A 27,243-nucleotide genomic window follows, 5' to 3' on the forward strand; every position below is an offset into this window, starting at 1 on the left:
GAGCCAGCATCCTTGAGGCTGGGTAAGGATGGGTCAAGGGAAAGACAGGGCATCATAAGGATCAAGGGACTGAATTGAAATGGACAGTCTTTCATGAGGACCTTCACCCACCAGAGATCATCTCCTAAACAGAGGCTCTGCTTGGTTTCCTCCTTCCACCATCCTACCCTAGCAGACCCTCTTCCTACATGGTTTTGGCACAAAAGGTGAGATCAATGGACACCCATGTAGGACTGTGGGCAGGAGAAAGCCTCACTCCATACCCAGGCACATGTTAGAACCAGTTTGGATTCTTCCTATGAACCAGAGCAGGAGAGGGCATAGCATCTTTGTCATAAAACTACAAGTGGAAAATCAGAAAACAATGGGAAATAGACTGTGAGTTGAGAAAAGAGCACAAATATTCAATCTGTGACCTACACAGTTATTATACCTCAAACTAATGATTAGTTCTGAGCTTCCTGAAAGATAAAATATAGAGAGACAAATGGTCTAATATATACAGACTTCAAGGGAATTATTGCCCTCCTAACAGTGGAATCTAAAGGAATTTTTTTGCAGTGATCAGCGATATACTTAACGACATTCCTAGAACACAATCACAGATGAAAGTGACAAAGCACTATTGTTTTGTCTCCCACTGAAAAAGGCATGTTGTATTAAAATCAAATGCTGCTAATGCAATGGCAGAGAGGGTCAATGAAGAAAAAGCAGATGCCTGAAAGCAGAAGATCTCTCAGGTCTATTTAGAGTTTTGTTCACGAGGGATGGAATTGACCCATCCTTGAAATGTGGCCAACAAAATATCTCCATTCTTCATTCTGGTGTGAGATATGCTTAAGATAAAGGGGCCTAAATACATGACTTTCTGCTTCATTAACCCCCTGCTTGTGTTATCTACCACGTGACAAATACAGGACCCCTGCCCCACCTCTCTCTCTCTCACACACACACACACACACACACACACGCACACACACACACACACACACATGTCTCTCTCACACACATATCTCTCTCTGTCTCACATATACACACACACAGGTCTCTCTAACACACACGTGCACACGTCTCTCACATACATTTGCACACACGTCTCACACACACACACACATCTCTAACACACACATCTGTCTCTCATGCACACACACGTCTCTCTCTCACATACATACACACACATGCCTCTCACACACACCTTTCTCTGTCTCACATAAACATGCTCACACGTCTCTCTCACACACACACGCACACACACACGTCTGTCTCACATACACACACATGCCTCTCTCTCTAACACACACATGCACACACGTCTCTCTCACACACACACTTCTCTCTCTCACATACACACACAGACGTCTCTGTCTCACATACACACACCCATGCCTCTCTCTCTAACACACACATGCACACACACGTCTCTCTCTCTCACACACATACAAATACGTCTCTTTCTCACATACACACACACATCTTTCTAACACACACTCACACACGTCTCTGTCTCACACACCTCTCTCTCACACACACACACATATGTCTCTCTCTCTCTCACATGCACACAATACACACACACGTTAACTTCCATACTTCTCTCTAGTTTGCACTTGCCATCCTCCTCCCTGGAGCTTCAGCATGCCCTTCCTACGTGCGCCTATAGTTGTCTCCATTGTTCTCCTTCTGATTGAAGGTCCTAGAAATTCTACTTTTCTCTCTGATAGGTCCTTTCTGTCCTGTTTCTTTTTTTTTTTCAATATATGAAGTTTATTATCAAATTGGTTTCCATACAACACCCAGTGCTCATCCCAAAAGGTGCCCTCCTCAATACCCATCACCCACCCTCCCCTCCCTCCCACCCCCATCAACCCTCAGTTTGTTCTCAGTTTTTAACAGTCTCTTATGCTTTGGCTCTCTCCCTCTCTAACCTATTTTTTTTTTCCTTCCCCTCCCCCATGGGTTTCTGTTAAGTTTCTCAGGATCCACATAAGAGTGAAACCATATGGTATCTGTCTTTCTCTGTATGACCTATTTCACTTAGCATCACACTCTCCAGTTCCATCCATGTTGCTACAAAGGGCCATATTTCGTTCTTTCTCATTGCCCTGTAGTACTCCATTGTGTATATAAACCACAATTTCTTTATCCATTCATCAGTTGATGGACATTTACACTCTTTCCATAATTTGGCTATTGTTGAGAGTGCTGCTAAAAACATTGGGGTACACGTGCCCCTATGCATCAGTACTCCTGCATCCCTTGGGTAAATTCCTAGCTGTGCTATTGCTGGGTCATAGGGTAGGTCTATTTTTCATTTTCTGAGGAACCTCCACACTGTTTTCCAGAGTGACTGCACCAACTTGCATTCCCACCAACAGTGCAAGAGGGTTCCCGTTTCTCCACATCCTCTCCACCATCTATAGTCTCCTGATTTGTTCTTTTTGGCCACTCTGACTGGCGTGAGGTGATATCTGAGTGTGGTTTTAATTTGTATTTCCCTGATGAGGAGCAAGGCTGAGCACCTTTTCATGTGCCTGTTGGTCATCCAGATGTCTTCTTTAGACAAGTGTCTCTTCATGTTTTCTGCCCATTTCTTCACTGGGTTTTTTGTTTTTCGGGTGTGGAGTTTGGTGAGCTCTTTATAGATTTTGGATACTAGCCCTTTGTCCGATATGTCATTTGCAAATATCTTTTCCCATTCCGTTGGTTGCCTTTTAGTTTTGTTGGTTGTTTCCTTTGCTGTGCAGAAGCTTTTTATCTTCATAAGGTCCCAGTAGTTCATTTTTGCTTTTAATTCCCTTGCCTTTGGGGGTGTGTCGACTAAGAGATTGCTACGGCTGAGGTCAGAGAGGTCTTTTCCTGCTTTCTCCTCTAGGGTTTTGATGGTTTCCTGTCTCACATTCAGGTCCTTTATCCATTTTGAGTTTATTTTTGTGAATGGTGTGAGAAAGTGGTCTAGTTTCATCCTTCTGCATGTTGCTGTCCAGTTCTCCCAGCACCATTGGTTAAAGAGACTGCCTTTTTTCCATTGGATGTTCTTTCCTGCTTTGTCAAAGATTAGTTGGCCATGCATTTCTGAGTCTAGTTCTGGGGTTTCTATTCTATTCCATTGGTCCATGTGTCTGTTTTTGTGCCAATACCATGCTGTCTTGATGATCACAGCTTTGTAGTAGAGGCTAAAGTCTGGGATTGTGATGCCTCCTGCTTTGGTCTTCTTCTTCAAAATTCTTTGGCTATTCGGGGCCTTTTGTGGTTCCATATGAATTTTAGGATTGCTTGTTCTAGTTTTGAGAAGAATGCTGGTGCAATTTTGATTGGGATTGCATTGAATGTGTAGATAGCTTTGGGTAGTATTGACATTTTGACAATATTTATTCTTCCAATCCATGAGCATGGAATGTTTTTCCATTTCTTTATATCTTCTTCAATTACCTTCAAAAGCTTTCTATAGTTTTCAGCATACAGATCTTTTACATCTTTGGTTAGATTTATTCCTAGGTATGTTATACTTCTTGGTGCAATTGTGAATGGGATCAGTTTCTTTATTTGTCTTTCTGTTGCTTCTTTATTAGTGTATAAGAATGCAACTGATTTCTACACATTGATTTTGTATCCTGCAACTTTGCTAAATTCATGTATCAGTTCTAGCAGACTTTTGGTGGAGTCTATCGGATTTTCCATGTATAGTATCATGTCATCTGCAAAAAGCGAAAGCTTGACTTCATCTTTGCCAATTTTGATGCATTTGATTTCCTTTTGTTGTCTGATTGCTGATGCTAGAATTTCCAACACTATGTTAAACAATAGCAGTGAGAGTGGACATCCCTGTCGTGTTCCTAATCTCAGGGAAAAAGCTCTCAGTTTTTCCCCATTGAGGATGATGTTACCTGTGGGCTTTTCATAAATGGCTTTTATGATCTTTAAGTATGTTCCTTCTATCCTGACTTTCTCGAGGGTTTTTATTAAGAAAGGTTGCTGAATTTTGCCAAATGCTTGTTCTGCATCGATTGACAGGATCATATGGTTCTTATCTTTTCTTTTATTAATGTGATGTATCACATTGATTGATTTCCGAATGTTGAACCAGCCCTGCATCCCAGGAATGAATCCTACTTGATCATGGTGAATAATTCTTTTTGTATGTTCTTGAATTCGGTTTTCTAGTATCTTAATGAGAATTTTTGCATCCATATTCATCAGGGATATTGGCCTGTACTCTTTTTTCACTGGGTCACTGTCTGGTTTAGGAATTAAAGTAATACTGGCTTCATAGAATGAGTCTGGAAGTTTTCCTTCCCTTTCTATTTTTTGGAATAGCTTGAGAAGGATCAGTATTATCTCTGCTTTAAACGTCTGGTAGAACTCCCCTGGGAAGGCATCTGGTCCTGGACTCTTATTTGTTGGGAGATTTTTGATGACTGATTCAATTTCTTCACTGGTTATGGGTCTGTTCAAGCTTTCTATTTCCTTCTGATTGAGTTTTGGAAGAGTGTGGGTGTTTAGGAATTTGTCCATTTCTTCCAGGTTGCCCAGTTTGTTGGCATATAGTTTTTCCTAGTATTCCCTGATAATTGCTTGTATCTCTGAGGGATTGGTTGTAATAATTCCATTTTCATTCATGATTTTATCTATTTGGGTCATCTCCTTTTCTTTTTGAGAAGCCTGGCTACAGGTTTATAAATTTTGTTTATTTTTTTTTAAAAACCAACTCTTGGTTTTGTTGATCTGCTCTACAGTTTTTTTAGATTCTATATTGTTTATTTATGCTCTGATCTTTATTATTTCTCTTCTGCTGGATTTAGGCTGTCTTTGCTGTTCTGCTTCTATTTCCTTTAGTGTGCCGTTAGATTTTGTATTTGGGATTTTTCTTGTTTCTTGAGATAGGCCTGGATTGCAATGTATTTTCCTCTCAGGACTACCTTCGCTGCATCCCAAAGCGTTTGGATTGTTGTATTTTCATTTTCATTTGTTTCCATATAGTTCTTAATGTCTTCTCTAATTGCCTGGTTGACCCATTCATTCTTTAGTAGGGTATTCTTTAACCTCCATGCTTTTGGAGGTTTTCCAGACTTTTCCTGTGGTTGATTTCAAGCTTCATACCATTGTGGTCTGAAAGTGTGCATGGTATGATCTCAATTCTTGTATACTTATGAAGGGCTGTTTTGTGACCCAGTATATGATCTGTCTTGGAGAATGTTCCATGTGCACTCGAGAAGAAAGTATATTCTGTTGCTTTAGGGGGCAGAGTTCTAAATATATCTGCCAAGTCCATCTGATCCAATGTATCATTCAGGGCCCTTGTTTCTTTATTGACTGTGTGTCTAAATGATCTATCCATTGCTGTGAGTGGGGTGTTAAAGTCCCCTGCAATTACCACATTCTTGTCAATAAGGTTGCTTATGTTTGTGAGTAATTGTTTTATATATTTGGGGGCTCCTGTATTCGGCTCTTAGACATTCATAATTGTTAGTTCTTCTTGATGGATAGACCCTGTAATTATTATATAATGCCCTTCTTCATCTCTTATTAAAGCCTTTAATTTAAAGTCTAGTTTGTCTGCTATAAGTATGGCTACTCCAGCTTTCTTTTGACTTCCAGTAGCATGATAGATAGTTCTCCATCCCCTCACTTTCAATCTGAAGGTGTCCTCAGGTCTAAAATGAGTCTCTTGTAGACAGCAAATAGATGGGTCTTGTTTTTTTATCCATTCTGATATCCTATGCCTTTTGGTTGGCACATTTAGTCTATTTACATTCAGTGTTATTATAGAAAGATATGGGTTTGGAGTCACTGTGATGTCTGTAGGTTTCATGCTTGTAGCGATGTCTCTGGTACTTTGTCACACAGGATCCCCCTTAGGATCTCTCGTAGGACTGGTTTAGTGGTGACGAATTCCTTTAGTTTTTGTTTGTTTGGGAAGACCTTTATCTCTCCTTCTATTCTAAATGACAGACTTGCTGGATAAAGGATTCTTGGCTGCATATTTTTTCTGTTCATCACATTGAAGATCTCCTGCCATTCCTTTCTGGCCTGCCAAGTTTCAGTAGAGAGATCAGTCATGAGTCTTATAGGTCTCCCTTTATATGGTAGAGCACATTTATCCCTAGCTGCTGTCAGAATTTTCTCTTTATCCTTGTATTTTCCAGTTTCACTATGATATGTCATGCAGAAGATCGATTCAAGTCACGTCTGAAGGAAGTTCTCTGGGCCTCTTGGATTTCAATGCCTTTTTCCTTCCCCAGATCAGGGAAGTTCTCAGCTATTATTTCTTCAAGAATACCTTCAGCACCTTTTCCCTCTCTCTTCCTCCTCTGGAATACCAATTATACGTAGATTATTTCTCTGTAGTGCATCACTTAGTTCTCTAATTTTCCCCTCATACTCCTGGATTTTTTTTATCTCTCTTTTTCTCAGCTTCTTCTTTTTCCATAATTTTATCTTCTAGTTCACCTATTCTCTCCTCTGCCTCTTTAATCCGAGCTGTGGTCGTCTTCATTTTATTTTGCGGCTCATTAATAGCATTTTTTAGCTCTTCCTGGCTGTTCCTTAGTCCCTTGATCTCTGTAGCAATAGATTCTCTTCTGTCCTTTATACTGTTTTCAAGCCCAGCGATTAATTTTATGACTATTATTCTAAATTCACTTTCTGTTATATTGTTTAAATCATTTTTGATCAGTTCTTTAGCTGTTGTTATTTCCTGGATGTTTTTCTAGGGGGAATTCTTCCATTTCGTCATTTTGGATAGTCCCTGGAGTGGTGCGGGAGTGCGGGGCACTTCTCCTGTGCTGTCTTGAATAATTTGTGTTGGTGGGCGGGCCGCAGTCAGACCTGATGTCTGCCCCCAGCCCACTGCTGGGGCCACAGTCAGACTGGTGTGTGCTTTTTCTTCCCCTCTCTTAGGGGCGGGATTCACTGTGGGGTGGCATGGTCCATCTGGGCTACTTGCACACTGCCAGGCTTGTGGTGCTGGGGATCTGGCGTATTAGCTGGGGTGGATCTGCAAGGTGCACAGGAGCAGGAGGGGCAGGCTCAGCTCACTTTTCCTTCAGAGATCTGCTTCCGGAGGGGTGCTGTGGCACCGGGAGGGAGTCAGACCCGCCGGAGGGATGGATCCACAGAAGCACAGCTTTGGGTGTTTGCGTGGTGCAAGCAAGTTCCCTGGCAGGAACTGGTTCCCTTTGGGATTTTGGCTGGGGGATGGGTGAGGGAGATGCTGCAGGCGAGCACCTTTGTTCCCCGCCAAGCTGAGCTCTGTAGTCTGGGGCTCAACAACTCTCCCTCCCGTTGTCCTCCAGCCCTCCCGTTCTCAGAGCAGAGCTGTTAGCTTATAATCCTCCAGATGTCAAGTCCCGGTTGCTGTCAGAACACACTCCATCCGGTCCCTCCACTTTTGCAAGCTAGACTAGGGGGCTCTGCTTGGCCGTCAGGCCGCCCCTCCGTGCCGGCTCCTTGCCGCCAGTCAGGGGAGTGCACACTGCCTCTCCACCCTTCCTACCCTCTTCCGTGGGCGTCTCGTCTGCGCTTAGCTCCGGAGACTCCATTCTGCTAGTCTTCTGGTGTTTTTCTGGGTTATTTAGGCAGGTGTAGGTGGAATCTAAGTGATCAGCAGGATGCGCGGTGAGCCCAGCATCCTCCTACGCTGCCATCTTCCCAGGATCCTCCTTTCTGTCCTGTTTCTATTGCCACAGGACTAGCAGTGAATGCCACACCCTAAGCCCCATGCAGACTCAGCCCCTGCCTGAACCAAGCACTAGCCCTACTGTGTCTCTAGTGCCTACTTAGTTTGATCTCATAGCTTTCAGATGAGTGAATTGTAGGGAACTTTCCTGATTATAGCTTCATATAATAACCCTGATATATTAGAACCATTTCCCAAATATTTGACTCTAATTCACCTTGAATTCTTGTCTGATCCATCTCAGTATCCAATGTCACAGCTACAGCCCCAACCCATGCATGCCCCATGAGATTTCTATAGGAGGTGGTGGTGGTCCTGGGGGTAGGGTGGAAAGAGGATAGTGAAACCAGCTTGTCTGGGTCCTGACAAATTCTCTTGGCATTTACTGGTATTTGTAAAGACTATTTGTAAGTCTTTTGAGAAATAAAAATGTGGGTTTTCATCACTGAGGAATTCTGAACTATCCAAATAATTATCATTAAATTATTATAAATATTACAACAAAGGATAGTGAACTAACCAAATAAGAACAATAATAAATTATTATATAAATATTATAACAAGGGACAATGAACCACCCAAATATTAATAATATTTATTAAATATATTAAATAATTAATATAATATTAATAAAATTATTATTATAATAAATATTATAACAACAATAGCACAAAGAGCAACAGCAATAATCTGTATTTACACAGAGCTTACTGTGGAGGAACACTCTACTATTACCATATACATACTACTTATTTAATCCTCACAACAGTTTTAGGAAATAGAATTAATGTTTATCACGTTTTACACATGAGCAATTGAGGCACAGAGAAGACAAGTGACAAGCCTAATTTTGTGCAAGCAATAAATAAGGGAACTTGGAATATAAGCCAGATTATCTGGGTGCAGATATAGACGCTTAACTCTGATGTTGTGCCCCCAAGGGGGTGGTGTTGAATGAATCTGCTCTCCTCTTGCTACCTGTGTCCCTCTCCTCCTCTGCCCACCCCCAGGCATAAACACTGGGTTGGAAATCAATTGACCTTAGGTATAGTTCTAATTCTGCCACAATTTTCACTGTGTGAATTGAGTAAAATGGCTTTGAATCTTCAACTCTTAGTTGTGAAAGGAAGACATATAGCCAAGCCAAATAGCATATTTATTATTCATTAATTCAGTCATTCAACAAGTACTTAAGTGTCAGCTATGTCAAGAATGGCTTTTTTGAAGCATTATTATCATTTATTTTCTAGTGCATGCATTTATAAAGAAAAATTTCTAACAAAGATAATAGAAAGAAATGGGCTGCTTTGTGAGGTAAAGGGCTCTCCAACTAAAAGTCAGTTTATCCCAGAAAGCTTATCATTAAGCATACAGGAGAGGATATGGAAGCACCAGGTAGAAAAATATACTAGATGTGTGCTAAGACCCCTCCAGGGCTGAAGGATTTTGTGAATTGCCTGTCCTCCCTATGTCTGCTGTCTATGAGGATCCCCAGAAGAGCTTGTAGGAAGGTAGGAGGCTGTGGGAACGTTACCAGAGTCTTTTGTGGGCTGGCTACAGTTCTATTGTACTCCAAGAACAGAACACTCTAGGACTATAGTTTACAAACTAGCAGAATCCCCTGGGGATTTAAACATTGCAAATGCTTAGAACTCATTCTGTGGAGATTATAACTCAATAGGCCTCAGTTGGGGACCAGGAATCTGAACTTTAAAAGTGCTTTTCAGATGGTACAACCAGGTTTAGAATCCCTGATCTATAACAGCACCTAGACCAAGACTGAAAAACAACTTCCTTGTTTCAAGCAATCCTTGCTGGGTTGGCCCTATCACTTCAGAAACAAGAAACTGTGTGATCTGCACTTGCTCTTAAACTCTCCAATGCTCAGTTTTTCCGTATGTGGTGATATCCACCCCACAGGGTTGTTAAGAGGCAAAAATAAATCATATGAAATGTGGTACAAATGTTAGGGAGAGGTGGGTGACCACTGTCTCTGAAAGTATGAATGGCTGAGAACTATACGTTCACAGAATAACAGAACAGAAAGTCCTGATGTCACAGATGATAGTGCAGGCACAAAAAGTCTGAGGAACTTGCCTAAGTCTTAATGAGCGCCCCCTATGCTCATATTTTATAGTAGTGGCCTTCCTAGGTAAAGATAATTATTGGATCAGTAGTTGCAGTGGTAAAAGGTTTTCATAGTCCCTATCCTTCTCTGATGATTCTGAAGATGTGTTAATTGCAGGATAGAAAATACAGTCTCCTGAGTTATCTTCCTTTGGCACAGTGGGGAGAATGATAGTGAAGTCATTAGCATGGTGTCGTGATGAGTCAGAGATATTATTATTACAGCAGTCTTTAAGAATGGGAAGATGATGGAGCCAAAGGGCTGTCCTGTGAAGCCTGGTGGGAGGTACTTACTATGACATCAGAAGAGAGGAATGAAGTCACACAGGAGCAAGAAAGCTCTGTCACTATAGGCTGTGGGCCCTACTTTCTTGGAAGATTTAGAAGTATTTTTTTGGGATCAGTGTCTATAGGAAGAAGACAGGCAAAGTGACCTCACTCTTCAACCCTTCCTATCTTAAGACTAAAAGGTATTGTTTGATGGTGACATTTGTAAACACAAGACACAACAAGATGGTTTAGCTATTGTCCCACTCACTGAAGTCAGCTGAGGGGCCAGGGTAAAGCCTGGGGTTAAAAGAGGCATTATAGCCTATATGTATAGCCTATATGTATATCTTAACATTTGTTACATAGTAGAAGGATCCTTACAACTATTAAGGATGATAACTCATCATGTCACCCAGGATCTAGTGTGATCTGACAGCTCCAAGCACAGAGGTCTCTCATGATTATGCCAGGGAACAAGATAAAAACAACAGCAGCAAACACTCATTTCACAAATGGAGACCCTGAGGCCTAGATAAGGCAAATGACTCATGCCTCAGTGTCAGGACCAGGCCTGTGCTCCAGGGACAACCTGCTACTTCAATCCAAGGGAGTTTTCTGCAGTTGGATATATGAGAGAAAAGAGGGGCTATAATACCATTACCAGATGATCTTGGTGTATGCCCCCCCACCAGTGCCACAGGAACAGGACTCAGAAGCTGGGAAATATGCAGGACTTCAGTCAATAATGATCATACTTACATTGTAACTACAGCTTACAGAACACCTACTCAGTGCTGGGCAGGGTGTTGGTTTCCTTGGTCATAAGCATTTGTTTTAACCACCATATTATATATAGTAGGCCTATGTCTGTAGCCCACACTATACAGATAAGGGACGGTGATTGACTTTTGAGGCCACCTCATGGAAGTGATGGGAATGTGTCATGCTGAGTTAGTCTTGTCCTCTCTCTTTTACACACTAATTGGGATGGCTTGAGACCAATGGGGCCAGGTCATTGAACATGGGTCATGACTGTTCCCTCCACCCCAAGAGAAGCAAAAGCAACATTAGTCCTTGAACAAGCCAGGTATAAATCCCATTGCCTTTGGAAGAACCATGAATCCTCTCTCAGTGATGTTTGCCAGGGTCAGACCCATATGTCTGCTTGCCCACTGGGATTCTGGCTTATAGGAAGATTGTTCAAAGGTCTGACTACTCTTGCAAAAGGAAGATCCTTGTTTTCCGTTCTTTCATCACTTGGGAATTAGCTTGATAAGAATCTGAATTTCATGCATGCCAAGGCTGGTCTCACCCTTCTATTAAGGGGCACACCTAAGACAAGCAGGAATCTATAGCATGCTTGATTCCTCAAGTAGGCAGGATGGTTAGGAAGTGCTTCAATTGATAAGAACAGAATCCAGGAATACATGGGCTATGTCCAGACTGAACTCAGCCAAGTAAAGACCCTTCAGTAACCCTCCAACTGGTCCCTTGTCTACAAGCTCATTAACAAAGAGCTAGCTCACTTGCGTCCATCTCTAATCCTTGCATTAAACTTGTAGCCTGGACATTCACCACGGACTTCATCTTCTTGAGTAACTAAATCATAACACTTAAGTTCACTTGAGCTGAGTGATCTTTCTAAAATGTAAATCTTATCAGGTTCTTCTGTTGCTTAAATGGTCAGGGATGCCCAGATTGTCTTGGTCAAACCATTTAAAGCAGCATGATACTGTTTTCAAATTAAATTGAATGTACACCTGGGGCACCTGGGTGGCTCAGTCGGTTGAGTGTCCAACTTCGGCTTAGGCCATGATCTCGCAGTTCGTCAGTTCAAGCCCCACGTCGGGCTCTGTGCTGACAGCTCAGAGCCTGGGGCCTGCTTCGGATTCTGTGTCTCCCTCTCTCTCTGCCCCTTCCCCCTTCATGCTCTGTCTCTCGAAAATGAATAAATTTAAAAAAATAAATTGAATGTATACCTTCAATATATAAAGCAGGTACAGGTATAATTACTCTGCAACGGGGGTAAGTCAGAAGCCCAGAGTGTTTTCTGCTCATGATCCCCATCCCAGGCAGCCCAATTAGTCAAGAACTAAGTATTTGTGATATTTTAATTTTTGTGACTCAAAAAGTTTAGGGACCCCCATGTGATGATGGGACATGATGTTGAGGAAAGGAAAGAAATTAAAATGTATTTCCAAACTACTATCTGTAGAACGTTATCTGCATTATCACAGTACAATAACTTTCTGAGGTTCTTATTATTAATCCCATTATACAGATTTAAAAAAAGATGAATCTCAAAAAAATATTAAATAGCATACCCATGGTCAAGATGCCAGTGCTCCGATTCCAAGATTCATCTTCCAGCTTCCATGACATGTAAAGACATGGAGCTGATGCAATAGACAATGGAAGAGGCAGGGAACAAGTTTGGAAGGGGAGCAACACAGATCAACTCACTCTACCCAGAGGTGTGGCTCTTGGAAGAGCTGATGTTTGAACATCCTTGACAACCGGGTTCCAAGCAGTATAATTTAGAAGCCATTGATCTATAGGCTAAAGTATATAACCCAATAAGTAAAACTCTTGATGTTCTGGGCCCTTCATTTCTTTCTACCCAGCTAGTGCCCAATACTATGCTCTTACCAAATATTATGGCCCATCTGTTTCCAGAAACGATCATGCCCCTACACATCTCCATGCCTATGCCTGTGCTTCTCTTCCCTCTATCTAGAATACCAGTTCCTCTCACTTCCTGACTAGTGCTCACTCTCTTTCTGGGCCACAGTCTTTTTTAATCTGTAAAGTGGGGTTAACATTAAGAAACTCATAGAGCTGATATATTGTGATAATGCAAATAACATGTTTGATGGTTTTAGAATAAATTTTAATTCCCAGTATTTCCCTTTATTATCCCACTTGCATCTTAAGACAAAGAAGAATCTTAATCTTCTCTGAATTCACAAAACCCTGCACATAACCATCACTCAGTAAATAAATGTCTTTAAAGTGATATTTGCAAAGTTACTATAAGAAAAAATTTCTGTTAGGATAAATAATTTTCTTCATTGAACCAGTGGTTCATTGGTGGTATTGAGTCAATCCAATAGAACAATGTTTTACAACCTTTGGAAATTATTTGCAATATTTTAGTGGGGACCATGCATGGAAGGAACATAACTTTGCCTATCCCTGCTGATCAGGACTTCAAGAGCTCACATTTGCAAATAGGAGAAGAGCAATTAGGTGAGTCACATATATACATAATTCTCTGCTTTGGTACAACCAGACAAGAAGTTAAGTAAGGAATTTGTCTGATAAGTGGGATGAACTAACTAGACTATATGAAGTTGCTATCTCATATAACAACTTCATACACCTTCCAATATTCCACATCACCATATACACACTAGCCTTCATCTTTCTCCTTTTCATTGAGTTCACTTCCACATTGATCCCAGGTAAAATATGTTCAGGGAAAAGAGAAAAACAGGAAAGGCAGCACTTGGAGGTCTGATGCTCATAAGTGCAAATATAGGCTTGGTGATGTACTTAGATAATCTGATCCAGTCTCCTCTGAAACCCAGAGGCAGTAGCAGAGCCAGGACCAGAGCCCTGATCCACTGCAAAATTCTTGCAGCTTGTATGGGTAACTCCACCCTGGGAGTACCTCCCACACCGGCTACATGTGCCTGTCTTCCCAAGTACACCTCTCTCAAGGTGTGAAAGGAGGCAGACCCTTGTCTCAAACACAAATAACTCATTAATTCATTCAACAAATATTTATTATTTTTTATTTAAATTCTAGTTGGCTAACATACAGTGCAATATTGGTTTCAGGAGCAGATCTCAGTGATTCATCCCTTACATAAAACACCCAGTGCTCATCACAATAAGTGCCCTCCTTAATACCTATCATCCATCTAACCCATCTCTCACCCACTTCCTCCATCAACACACAGTTTGTTCTCTATCATTAAGAGTCTTTTGTGGTTTGTTTCCCTCTCTTCTCTTCCCCCAACCTTCCCATGTGTTCATCTGTTTTGTTTCTTAAATTTCAGATATGAGTGAAATCATATGGTGTTTGTCTATCTATGATTGGCTTATTTTGCTTAGCATAATACATTCCAGCTCCAACCACATTGTTGCAAATGGCAAGATTTTATTCTTTTTGATTGTTGAGTGATATTCCATTACACACACACACACACACACACACACACACACACATCACATCTTTTTATTTATTTTTTATTTTTTTTCAATATATGAGGTTTATTGTCAAATTGGTTTCCATACAACACCCAGTGCTCATCCCAAAAGGTGCCCTCCTCAATACCCATCACCCACCCTCCGCTCCCTCCCACCCCCCATCAACCCTCAGTTTGTTCTCAGTTTTTAACAGTCTCTTATGCTTTGGCTCTCTCCCACTCTAACCTATTTTTTTTTTCTTCTCCTCCCCATGGGTTTCTGTTAAGTTTCTCAGGATCCACATAAGAGTGAAAACATATAGTATCTGTCTTTCTCTGTATGACCTATTTCACTTAGCATTACACTCTCCAATTCCATCCACGTTGCTACAAAGGGCCATATTTCGTTCTTTCTCATTGCCCTGTAGTACTCCATTGTGTATATAAACCACAATTTCTTTATCCATTCATCAGTTGATGGACATTTAGGCTCTTTCCATAATTTGGTTATTGTTGAGAGTGCTGCTATAAACGTTGGGGTACACGTGCCCCTATGCATCAGTACTCCTGTATCCCTTGGGTAAATTCCTAGCAGTGCTATTGCTGGGTCATAGGGTAGGTCTATTTTTCATTTTCTGAGGAACCTCCACACTGTTTTCCAGAGTGGCTGCACCAACTTGCATTCCCACCAACAGTGCAAGAGGGTTCCCGTTTCTCCACATCCTCTCCACCATCTATAGTCTCCTGATTTGTTCATTTTGGCCACACTGACTGGCGTGAGGTGATATCTGAGTGTGGTTTTGATTTGTATTTCCCTGATGGGGAGCAACGTTGAGCATCTTTTCATGTGCCTGTTGGCCATCCAGATGTCTTCTTTAGACAAGTGTCTCTTCATGTTTTCTGCCCATTTCTTCACTGGGTTATTTGTTTTTCGGGTGTGGAGTTTGGTGAGCTCTTTATAGATTTTGGATGCTAGCCCTTTGTCCAATATGTCAGTTGCAAATATCTTTTCCCATTCTGTTGGTTGCCTTTTAGTTTTGTTGGTTGTTTCCTTTGCTGTGCAGAAGCTTTTTATCTTCATAAGGTCCCAGTAGTTCATTTTTGCTTTTAATTCCCTTGCCTTTGGGGGTGTGTCGACTAAGAGATTGCTACGGCTGAGGTCAGAGAGGTCTTTTCCTGCTTTCTCCTCTAGGGTTTTGATGGTTTCCTGTCTCACATTCAGGTCCTTTATCCATTTTGAGTTTATTTTTGTGAATGGTGTGAGAAAGTGGTCTAGTTTCATCCTTCTGCATGTTGCTGTCCAGTTCTCCCAGCACCATTGGTTAAAGAGACTGCCTTTTTTCCATTGGATGTTCTTTCCTGCTTTGTCAAAGATTAGTTGGCCATGCATTTCTGAGTCTAGTTCTGGGGTTTCTATTCTATTCCATTGGTCCATGTGTCTGTTTTTGTGCCAATACCATGCTGTCTTGATGATCACAGCTTTGTAGTAGAGGCTAAAGTCTGGGATTGTGATGCCTCCTGCTTTGGTCTTCTTCTTCAAAATTCTTTGGCTATTCGGGGCCTTTTGTGGTTCCATATGAATTTTAGGATTGCTTGTTCTAGTTTTGAGAAGAATGCTGGTGCAATTTTGATTGGGATTGCATTGAATGTGTAGATAGCTTTGGGTAGTATTGACATTTTGACAATATTTATTCTTCCAATCCATGAGCATGGAATGTCTTTCCATTTCTTTATATCTTCTTCAATTACCTTCAAAAGCTTTCTATAGTTTTCAGCATACAGATCTTTTACATCTTTGGTTAGATTTATTCCTAGGTATTTTATACTTCTTGGTGCAATTGTGAATGGGATCAGTTTCTTTATTTGTCTTTCTGTTCCTTCATTGGTAGTGTATAAGAATGCAACTGATTTCTATACATTGATTTTGTATCCTGCAACTTTGCTGAATTCATGTATCAGTTCTAGCAGACTTTTGGTGGAGTCTATCGGATTTTCCATGTATAGTATCATGTCATCTGCAAAAAGTGAAAGCTTGACTTCATCTTTGCCAATTTTGATGCCTTTGATTTCCTTTTGTTGTCTGATTGCTGATGCTAGAACTACCAACACCATGGTAAACAACAGCGGTGAGAGTGGGCATCCCTGTCGTGTTCCTGATCTCAGGGAAAAAGCTCTCAGTTTTTCCCCATTGAGGATGATGTTACCTGTGGGCTTTTCATAAATGGCTTTTATGATGTTTAAGTATGTTCCTTCTATCCCGACTTTCTCAAGGGGTTTTATTAAGAAACGGTGCTGAATTTTGTCAAAGGCCTTTTCTGCATCGATTGACAGGATCATATGGTTCTTATCTTTTCTTTTATTAATGGGATGTATCACATTGATTGATTTGTGAATGTTGAACTAGCACTGCATCCCAGGAATGAATCCTACTTGATCATGGTGAATAATTCTTTTTATATGCTGTTGACATCACATCTTTTTTTAAAAAAAAGTTTATTTATTTATTTTGAGAGATACAAAGAGCATGATTAGGGGAGGGACAGAGAGAGAGGGAGAGAGAATGCCAAGCAGGCTGTACATGGTCAGCACAGAGCCTGACTCAGGGTTCAATCCCACAAATCATGAGATCATGACTTGTGCCAAATTCAAGAGTTGGACACTCAATTGACTGAGCCAGCCAGGCACCCCAATACCACATCTTCTTTATCCATTCATCAGTCGATGGACATTTAGTCTCTCTCCATAGTTTGGCATTCAACAAATATTTGTTGAGCACTTACAATATGTCAGGCACTGTGCCAGCGCTGAGGAACATGGAGATTTCATTCTATCCAGGATGAGTGATACTGAAAAATAAATACAAGAATGGTGTTATAGGAGTATAGGGCATCATGACAACATTTCACAGGAAAAACTAATATGACTGAGTCTGAACACACAAGGACCCAGAGCAAAGTAGCAGGGACAGTATTTAGAAAGGAAAAGAGGCTATATCTCTTCTAACAAGGAGATCATAAAGGATGGCTATAGGCATAAGTAGTATTGAAGACCCAATAGTGGGAAGCTGAAGTGCCTCACATTTGACAGCTACTGTCTGACCCTTGGAGTAGAGGCAGTATCATCTGTTTAGAGGTAACAGTGAGTATTTTGGAGGTTCATAGAGGAGAAAAGGCATGATGTGTGTGTGTGGAGTGAACACAGAGAAGTATATAGAATCACCAAGCAGTGTTTGGGGCCCAGCATGAGTGGATGGTCATGATCTTATGATGATGCCAACCTGCCAAAGAGTCTGTTTTGATTTTGTTTTTGTTTTTATAGCAGCTAGGCATAACATGAAGGTTTTAGCCAGGGTTGGTGTTTTGTCAGTCAAGTGCATTAATAAGTCAAAGGACCAAGAACATTTATTATATTGGTGACAGAGTGGTTAAAATAATAAACTAAAGAAAGCAAATGAGTGGGGAGTGGCATGAAGAAGAAGGATCTGGTGGGCAGAGAGGTGGTAGATTCTAGTGGAAATGACCAAGCAGGTTCAAAAGAAGGGACTGAGGTCAAAGGCAGGGGTGTCTGGCTCCCAGTTCAGACACTGCACAACTTTGAACATCTCCTGTGCCATCTCTGGTGCTCAGTTCCTCATCTATGTGTGTATTGTAGGTACAAGACTGAAATCCTTTCCAACTGGGCCTTTCTATGATGCTACATTGTTGGTTGATGCCTTATGCACCCTGGGATCTGAATCAGATACACTAAGCCCTCAGTAGTGACCCAGGGGTGCTAAGATTATTGGCTTCAAACTGATAATAGAATCTACAAAAACTCCCATCTCTGTCCTAGATTGATCCAACAATAGTGGCCTTAGATTTTCATCTAAAGCTTGCATTAGATTCCTGCAGAAACACTAAGTTCAATTCCCAAGGGTGGCCATTGTAAATGCCCTTGTAAATCATGATCTTCTTATCTTTATGGAAATACTTCTAAGTTTTATAGAGGGAAGGGATGTTCTGGAAAAATACTCATGAGGATCCAGTAGTGATCCAGAGTGATAAAGTGGTAGAATGACATAGCCACAGGAATGTGGGAAGTTGCCATCATAACCACCTGGTTGGGAAGAGCTTTCATATTATCATGGCTCATTCTCTTGAGTTGAGTGCAGGATGTGTATAAAAGGCCTCAGACCATACTGTCTCCTCACTTCCCCTGACCTATCCATTGCTTGCCTGACATTGGGAGGCAAGGTAAGTGTCTTTACTCATCGGATGGCAGTTTGGGAATGGCTGGAATTGCCACACCATAGCTAAATGGGATAAGCCACTCTAGGCTGGAGAGAATGGGAACTAACTGGTAATTTCAGGAAGATCAGGCTCACAGAAATCATTAGATGGCTCAGAAGCAGCAATCCCGGAAGGGATGAGTGTTAATTGAGATTGGGGTCGGGGTGGGGGAAGCTAGTTTTTAGGACAAGAGACACACATAGGGCTGAAAAGTAGAACTGAAGGCCAAGCCCATGATGTAAGAAAGATTAAAAAAAAATAGGAGGTGAAGAAGACATGTGGTATAACCATGGACTCAGGCTAACCACGTGGTTTCTAGAATGCATAAATTAGAATATATTATAAAAACAAGGTAATACTTTGGAAACTACCCAAGTTGCTGCCTCAGAAGTCAAGAGTCTTGGGAGAATCAGGTCAGTAGAAGTTACTGACCCCTGGCCTGATTTTTCCTATGCCTGGAAAGTGGGGCTTCTCTGCTACAAAGATATGGATCCAGGAGTCATAGAATCAGTTATAGAACTTCAGAATCTGGAGAAAAATACTGATGCAAATTAAGTTTATAGTCACTGAACTTTCAAAACCTTTGCATTGCTTTTCAGAGTAACTGAACTTTTCCCAAGATGTCCAGCCAGCAAACCCAGCAGAAGTGTCAGCTCCCTGCCAAGTGTCTTCCCAAGTGTCCACCGAAGTGCCTCGCTCAGGCCCCTCAGGCCCCACAGGCCCTGGCTCCCTGCCCAGCTCCCTGCCCCCCACCTGTCCCCTCCTGCTGTGTCCACAGTTGCTGTACCACTGGCTTCGGAAACTGCTGCTCTCTGGGGTCTCATCGGTTTCCGGATGTCTGTCTAGGCCCACTTCAGCCTTCCAACTGTTGGGAGAGGGAGTCCTCTGGGTGTTCCAGTTGTTGCCATGGATTTGGGGGCTGCAGCTTTTGATGAGCTTTGGTTCATCCATAGCCAAGGCTGAGCCTGGAGTTGACAACATTCCTCACTCGCACCTTGTTCTCATTCTCCTCCTGAACTAAGATGCCTAGATGTGTACTTAAAGAATTCCTCTTTTTGCTAAAAACTTCAGACCTCTTGGCCTTGGCTCTTTCCTACATCAATACCTGAATGCTACAAAAAAACTCTGCTTCCCAAAGCCTTATCAACATGTAAAAATAAAGCCTATCTTTCCTGGCACCCTGAGCTCTTTAGTGTTTGTCGATGCCCCCATCCTCAGTTCTGGGGAGCCCCTATTAACCTGGATTCTTCAAGCAGACTCCAGAATGAGCCAGCTATATATGGGAAATTCCCACCAAGGGAGGTCCCAGACATGGGCCGTCTGAGAGGGCTGTGGAAAGGAAAGATCCAGAGGGGAGCAATGGGGTACTCCCAAAACCTGAGTGACCCTGTTCCAATGATGTTGCTGCCACCATCCATGAGGTTTCTTCCTATTCATTAGGGACACTATGATCCCCAGCCCTGAAATTCAGCCTCCAGACTCTTTTGACTTGAGGGAATCTCATCCTTAAGAAAGAAGTGACACAGGGATACTTGTTTTCAGACCTTGGTTCAAAAATCCATGACAAATACTCTCCTTGAACATATCTACCTGACTGAGTCCTTCACTACTTCTCTTCACCCAGGAACTGGAGTCTACACAGTGACACAGCACAATTCTTCTGAGACACTTTTGTTGTGTACCCTTTGCGGTTTCTTTTCTCTTTGTATTCAATGGGACAAATGGTATGGATTTGGGGCAAGTTCTCAATATACTGTCCTTTTTAACCCAGCAGTCAGCATAGGCAACAGCAATGTTCATGCCCATCCTCCAGGACTAGGCTTCTTAGCCACAGGATCGAGACACTGGTGTCTTGGGGGCAGTGGAAGACAAAGGGATGGAACTATGGTCAGTGCTGCTATGGTCAAAAGTTGCACATAATCCACATCTTATATCAACCAAGCCACAGCTATGTGAACATCTGGGCTCATGTGGTGGAGTGAGTCTGACACCTGAATGCCATCCCCTAGGTATGCTGTAGAAGAGAGACTGAGGGCAACTGCTCCAGGCCATCCTCTTGTACCAAAATAAATTATTAGAGGTCACAGCATTGGAAGTCATGTGGCATTCAGGTCACTGAAAGCCACATTCTTTTACATCCCAATCAACCTTCAGTCTGAGAAAGGAAATTGCTTGATCAGTGGTTTTCAACCTCTGAAAAAAGCAACAGTAGGCATCCAGAAAGATGTTTCAGAGATTCTTGAGATGTCTTTGAGAGAGAAACTATGTGTGTGCTTATTTATTTAAAATTCTGTGATAATATTTAGCATGCTTACTCAAAAGTGTTAAATAACCAATGATAAATGGTAACATCTTGGAGGTCATCAGGATCTCCAGGCAATCTGGGCCATTAGCATAATTAGCAGATGTCAGAGTAAAAATGTTGTAACAAATTAGGGTGCATTTAAGGTCTTAGTCATATTTATTGATTTAATGGGAAATATCTTTTTTCAACATTCTAGCTTTATTCTTTGAAATAATATTTTCAAACTCAAACTCACTCCTTAGCTCTAGAGGAAGTGCAAGTGATCTGACAGGTGAGGTTGTGAGAGCCTTTCCTCGTGTGTACACTTCTTTGCTTGTTGTTGGTAGCTGGGGGAGTGTATCTGTGGACCAGATTCTGTCCCAATCCAGGTACCAGGTCTTAGACTTTGGAATAAATATTATGGCTTCCATTTTGACCATGGTACAAGTTACATTCTTCAATGCTTTACTGACCATCTGTCTTACACCTAAATCTCTCTCAATTGATTCAGAGTTTGGAGAATAAAGGAATGTGATTAATTAACCCTCTCAAAAATTAAGAAGAACGTAGCTCTGTGCTGGATCCACCCATCCTTTATATACTGTATTAGGTTATACGCAATTTTACTCACACAAAATTGTACTACAGCTTGTTTCATTAAATGTGATACCAAGTAAGTCCAGATGCATCAGTGTCTTATGGTAAGGTATCTTAAGAACTAGTAAACAAGTCATATGCCCTATGTAATAATATAATGCTAAAGCTAATCTGAGTACTGTGTAAGTTTTCTTATCTGGCTATATTTATAAAAAACTTATTTTAAATAAAGATAAAATAATTTTACAAATGGATCATTGATTAAACAGAAAAAAAATTAAAGAGTAATCACTGCTGTGCCCAACAGAATGTTCAGGCTTAAAATAAGACACGTTATATAGTACTGGTACCACATGATTTTCAACTAACAATAACTACATTAATTATAGCATACAAAATTAATGCCATCAGCCCAAAATTTGATCTGAACATACCTTAAAGTAGCACGTTATAATTATGTTTATTGTCATCAGGATTCATCATTTACGGTGGTTAGGAATAAGGTAACTGGTCTGACATGTTTAATGCAGTGAAATTTCACAAGATCGTTTATGCCAGCTACTTCCTGACAATTATAATCTTGCTATAAAGTATAACATACATTCACTTGAAATAGGTAATGTTAAAAGTACAGATAAATTTAAATCTGGATGAGTGCCTGGGGGCTCAGTTGGTTAAGCATCCGACTTCGGCTCAGGTCATGATCTCACAATTCATGAATTTGACCCCCACATAAGGCTCTGTGCTGACAGCTCAGATTCTGTGTCTCCCTCTCTCTCTGCTCCTGCCCTGCTCACACTCTGTTTCTCTCTCTCTCTCTTGAAAATAAATAAACATTAAAAAAATTTTAATAAAAAAATTAAGAAAAATTTAAATCTGGCAATGAAAACTCATTTATATTATATCAAAAGTGGATTCCCACATTTTACAGGAGAGAAAAACATATACCACTGTAGAATAGCTTGTTAAAAAATCACATACAATTGACACTGTAATAAGGATGTTTATGACTGACTAATTTAGAATTACAGTTGGAACATTTGCTCATAAAGAAGTTCAGAAATATTCCAGTATGACATCAACCACACTTTGTGAATTACCTTAAAGGTTCAGATCATGAGATATTTATAACAAAGCTCAAGAGGAGTATAGCTAAGAATCTTTCCATTTTGCTTATTTTGTTACAGTATGTTTAGGCAAGTAAATATAAAGATGATTACACATACTTAACAGAAGAAAACAACTTTATATATTGAGATTGGATTTTTAACACATTATTAAATACATAGGGAAAATGTGATGTTTACATACTGATATTGCAAAGGCAAAAGGCAAGAAAAATTGCACGAACTGTGCTTTGTATAGACACTATTGCTAATATATATTGAAGTACTTGTGTGTGGCGTGAAAAATAAATGGATTTAATAAGATGCTGAGATATTGAAAGACAAGATCTGATAACCATTCATAAAAATTGGCTTTAACTTGCCAGATTTCTAATAGTATTTGTATGAAATGAGAAGAAATGGCATTTATGTTTTTATATCACAGATCATTGCCAATACAGAGGCAACCTCCTGGTGTAGATATTTTAAATGCAATAAGAAATTACCATTTTGTTTGTTGTCAAACATCATTATGGTTGTCGAAGATCTCATAAATACATCATGGTTGCCTCAGTTGCCAAATTTTTCTGATTAGCTTAATAAACTGAAAAAGCTCAACATATACGGTATTGCAATGTAACTGTGTTTAAAACAGAAAATCAGATACAAACAATGAAATGAGAGGGTTTTTTTCCCAAATTTTAATTCCAGTGTAGTTAACATACCATGTTATATTCGTTTCAAGTGTACAATATAGTGATTCAACAATTCTATACATTACTCAGTGCTCGTCAAGATAAATGTACTCTTAATCAAATGAAAGCTTTTGACTCAACATAGAAGAAAGTAAATTCAACTTTTTAAACATTGAATTGTTAGTAATTCATTAAATAAATATTTATTAAGCACCTACTGTGTGCCAGGCATTAATCTAGCAGTTGAGGATATAGCTATAAACAGAAAGAAAATAGTCCCTGTGCTCATGGAGCCCAGAGTCTAGTGGCAGAAGCAGATAATAACTGCACACCGGTAAACAATATATTAGATGCTACTAAGTAGAATGGAGGAGGAATAAAGGAAGGTTGGGGGCACAGAGAATTCTGGGGGGAGGCAGTTGATACAGTATGGTCAGGGAATACCTGTGTGATAAAGTCTTCTTATCAGGAAGCAAAGAAGTGAACCACACGAATATCTAGAGTGATAGCATTTTAGGCAGCAGGAACAATGAATACAAAGTTTGGGCAGAAACACACTAGATTCTAGCTGGAGGGAGGGAGTGGGTGTCTGGGTAGGGGTAGGATCATAGAGATAACTTATATTCTGTTATGATGTGTTCACAAAATTTTCCTTTTATAATAAATGGAATGGGCATGCATCAGAAGGTTTGGGGTGGAGGTGTGCCATTACCTGACATATTTAAAAGTATAATTTTGGCTGTTTTGTTAAGAATAAACTATAGAGATTAAGGGCAGGTCAGGGTGCCCATAGAAAAGGCCACCACAACAATCAAGGCAAGAGCTAACAATGGTGTGGACAGAATATTTGTGTTGGAAGTGATGGGAAGTTTTCAGACTCTGGACATATTTTGAAGACTTAAGCAACAGGATTGCTGAAGAGATATAAGCATGTATGACAAAAAGGAGTGAGAGAATGTTTCATCTGGTCAGCAGGAAGGATGGAGTTACTTTCTTTTTGAGAGAGAGAGAGAGAGTGCATGTGAGTGAGTAGGGGTGAGGCAGAGGGAGAGAGAGAGAGAGAGAGAGAGAGAGAGAGAGAGAATCTTAAGCAGGCTTCATGCTCAGTGAAGAGCCGGACATGGGACTCAGTCCCACAACCCTGAGATCATGACTGAGTCAAAATCAAGAGTCAACTGACTGAGCCACCCAGGCACCCCCCCCCCCCCGCCCCGACTTTTTTAGGATGGAAATACTTTTAAAGAGATAAGGAAGACTTTAGGAAAAATGGAGTCGGTGTGTTTATTTGTTTGTTTTGATGGTTGATACAGGATGGTAACACCTGGAGAGAGAAGAGCACATCTTCAATGAGTAGGCCTCAGGATGCTCCAATGCCTAGAAATCAGGGACATGAGAACTGACTATTGAGGGAAAGTGAGGCAGAGTGGTCAGTGAAGAGTATGGGACCAAGACAGGGTGATGGCCAAACAACCAGGCAGAGGAAGCACTTCCAGAAAGAGCGAGTGCCTACCCCAGCCAGATGCTGCTGTTGGTGCCAGCCCCATCCATTGTATCTGGCAACAGGGAGATCAGCAGGACCTATGTAAGGGCATTTGGTGAAAACTGTAAGGATGCAAGCTGGGTGGCTAGGTTGAAAGAACTGGAAATGAGAATTCTGAGCAGTTTTATGGTACATAAAACAGGAAACAGAGTGTTGACTTGAAGTGGATGTCAGATTGAGGGAGAGAGTCAGAGACAGAGACTGATTTTTTTAAAGAATATATATGTATATGTACATATATGCAATATTTTTACATGATGATGGGAATGATACAGTATAGGAGAGAGGATGACTGCCAGTAAAATACTCTTGGGTAGATGAGAGGGGTGGGATCCAGGGCATCTGGGGTGGAACAGGCCTCAGACTGGAGTAGTGGGTAGTTCCTGCATGGGAGCAGGAAGGAAAACAATATTACCATGTAGCTACGAATTGCAGGTATGTTAGCAGACAAGAGCATGTCAATATTCTCTTCTGATTGCTTCTATTTTCTCCATGAAACAGAAAGTATGTTCATCCACTGAAAAGGAGGATAAGAAAGTAAGTGCCAGGAGTTTGAGGAGAGCTGGGATGTGGGCTGAGTTGTCCAGGGCAGTGACAGAGTGAACAGACTTGAGATCTGCAGTGAGATTATCATGTACACTCATGATCACGTTCATGAAGTTGAAATGAAATCAATTTGGTACGGCTGTGTGTTTCTATGTAGTCACTCTGTGGTTTGTGGTTGCTGAGAGCCAGACAGAGCCAGCTTCATGGTTTTGCTAGTAGAGTTCAATGAACAGAAGAAAGAAGAGCAAGAGAGGCATGGATTAATCCAGTGGATGACAACAACACATGGAGTTTACACTGGGCAAGAAGAGAAATGAAGATGTGAAGCAATAATGCCAAGTCAAGGTGATAGAGTATCAATGCACTGTGGGGTCAAAACCTCTCTCAGTTGAGATCCTGGATGAAACCAGTCAGAAACACAGCAGGTGAGTGGTTTGAATGAGATATTGTGGAGAGGTTGCCATTGTTAATAAGGATGAAGTCTAAGGTGGTAGAAGTGGGAATGGATAAAAGGTAGGGTGAAGGACAAACCATTTAGAGGTGCAGAGGTCAAGGGATTATGAAGCAAATCATCAAGGAAATCATTTTTGTGAACATTAAAATCACCAAGGGTCACAACAGGAATAGTGTGGGATAGAGTAAATGTGGGCTAAGTGTTAAATGACAAGTGGTAATCTAGCCATCCTGTGGGAAAGACAGCCATCCTGTGGGAAAACTGTGGAGGATCCAGGTTTTAGTGAAAACAAGAAGGTGGAGGGGAGGAGTAAAAATGGTGGGGGAGTAGGAGAACCCCAAACCTCATCCCTCGAACACAGCTAGATAGTTAAATCATTTTGAACACCCAAGAAATCAATCAGAAGTCTGTGAGAACAAAAACTGCAAGTCTACAAGTAGAAAAGAGACCATGTTTCAGAAGGTAGAGGGTGTGGAGAGTTGACTTGGGGGAGACAAAGCTTCAGTTAAGGCAGCAGGGAGGGAGCACTGTTTATGGAGGCTACCACAAAGTATTATAAGTAGAACACAAAATCTGAACTTTTAGAAGTCTGCTACTGTGGGGGGATGTGCCTGGCTTACAGGTGCTCAGGAGACAAAGCAGGGAGGAATCCCAGGAGTGGCAGCATGGTCTGAGTTGCAAGAAGGATAGGTGGTGCCAACATGCTGCACTGTTCCCACGCAGTGGAGTGGAGACACTGGCTGAGAGCAGCAAGCTGAGGCTTTCTGCTCTGTTTTACCATAAACTCTGAACTGCTGTGTGATTATGTGACCACTTTCCTGGCATGGGCTGGCAAGGCAAAAGCACGGTGAGACTGTCGCCCAGAGGAACAGTGCAGGTCCATCCCATGAGAGTCCCTAAAGTTTGGAGTTTTGAACTCAGTTGCACACCTGAGGAAAACAAAAAAAACCTCAGACCCAGGCAGTGCGAACGCAGGGTTCTCATGGAAACCAGGCAGGGACACAAAAGGAGTGACTGCTCTTCTGCGAGGGTACTCTGAAGACTGGGGAGGCATGGTCTTTCAACTCTGGGGCTAAAGAGTGGAGTGCTGCCGTATTCATCCTGCTCATCAGGAGTAAAAGACTTGAGGGAGCAAAACAGCGCCACCTAGTGGAGGCTAGAGCCGCTTACACCAAGCCCTGCACCCCTGAGCTCTGGAGGCGAGTTTCTACTCCAGCAAGTCTACCTAAGAAACAGTGCAACAGACCTCTCCCCAGAAGACCAGCACAACTCACTGACACCAAGTCTACAGACCACTGAGTGCTGCAAAACTGCAGCTCTGGAGGAAATAGGATCTAGCTTCTTTTTTTCCTTTTGTTCTTTATTTTTTATTATTTTTTCATTTATTTCCTTACTTTTTCCAATTATTTTTAATTTTTTATTATTTCTAATTTATATATATAATTTATATATATTATATACATATGTATGTTATACATTTACTTTTTG

General features: G+C 41.2%; 1 long non-coding RNA gene across 1 annotated transcript; it reads left to right on the forward strand.

The window, feature by feature from the left end:
- Positions 1-10,139: 10,139 nt before the first annotated feature.
- Positions 10,140-19,711, forward strand: LOC122227831. The gene is made up of 3 exons (XR_006206234.1): positions 10,140-10,272; positions 13,229-13,321; positions 19,133-19,711. It is a non-coding gene; the product is annotated as an uncharacterized LOC122227831 (long non-coding RNA).
- Positions 19,712-27,243: the final 7,532 nt, after the last annotated feature.

Source organism: Panthera leo, chromosome C1 (genome assembly GCF_018350215.1).
Source record: "Panthera leo isolate Ple1 chromosome C1, P.leo_Ple1_pat1.1, whole genome shotgun sequence".
Taxonomy (NCBI): Eukaryota; Metazoa; Chordata; class Mammalia; order Carnivora; family Felidae; genus Panthera; species Panthera leo.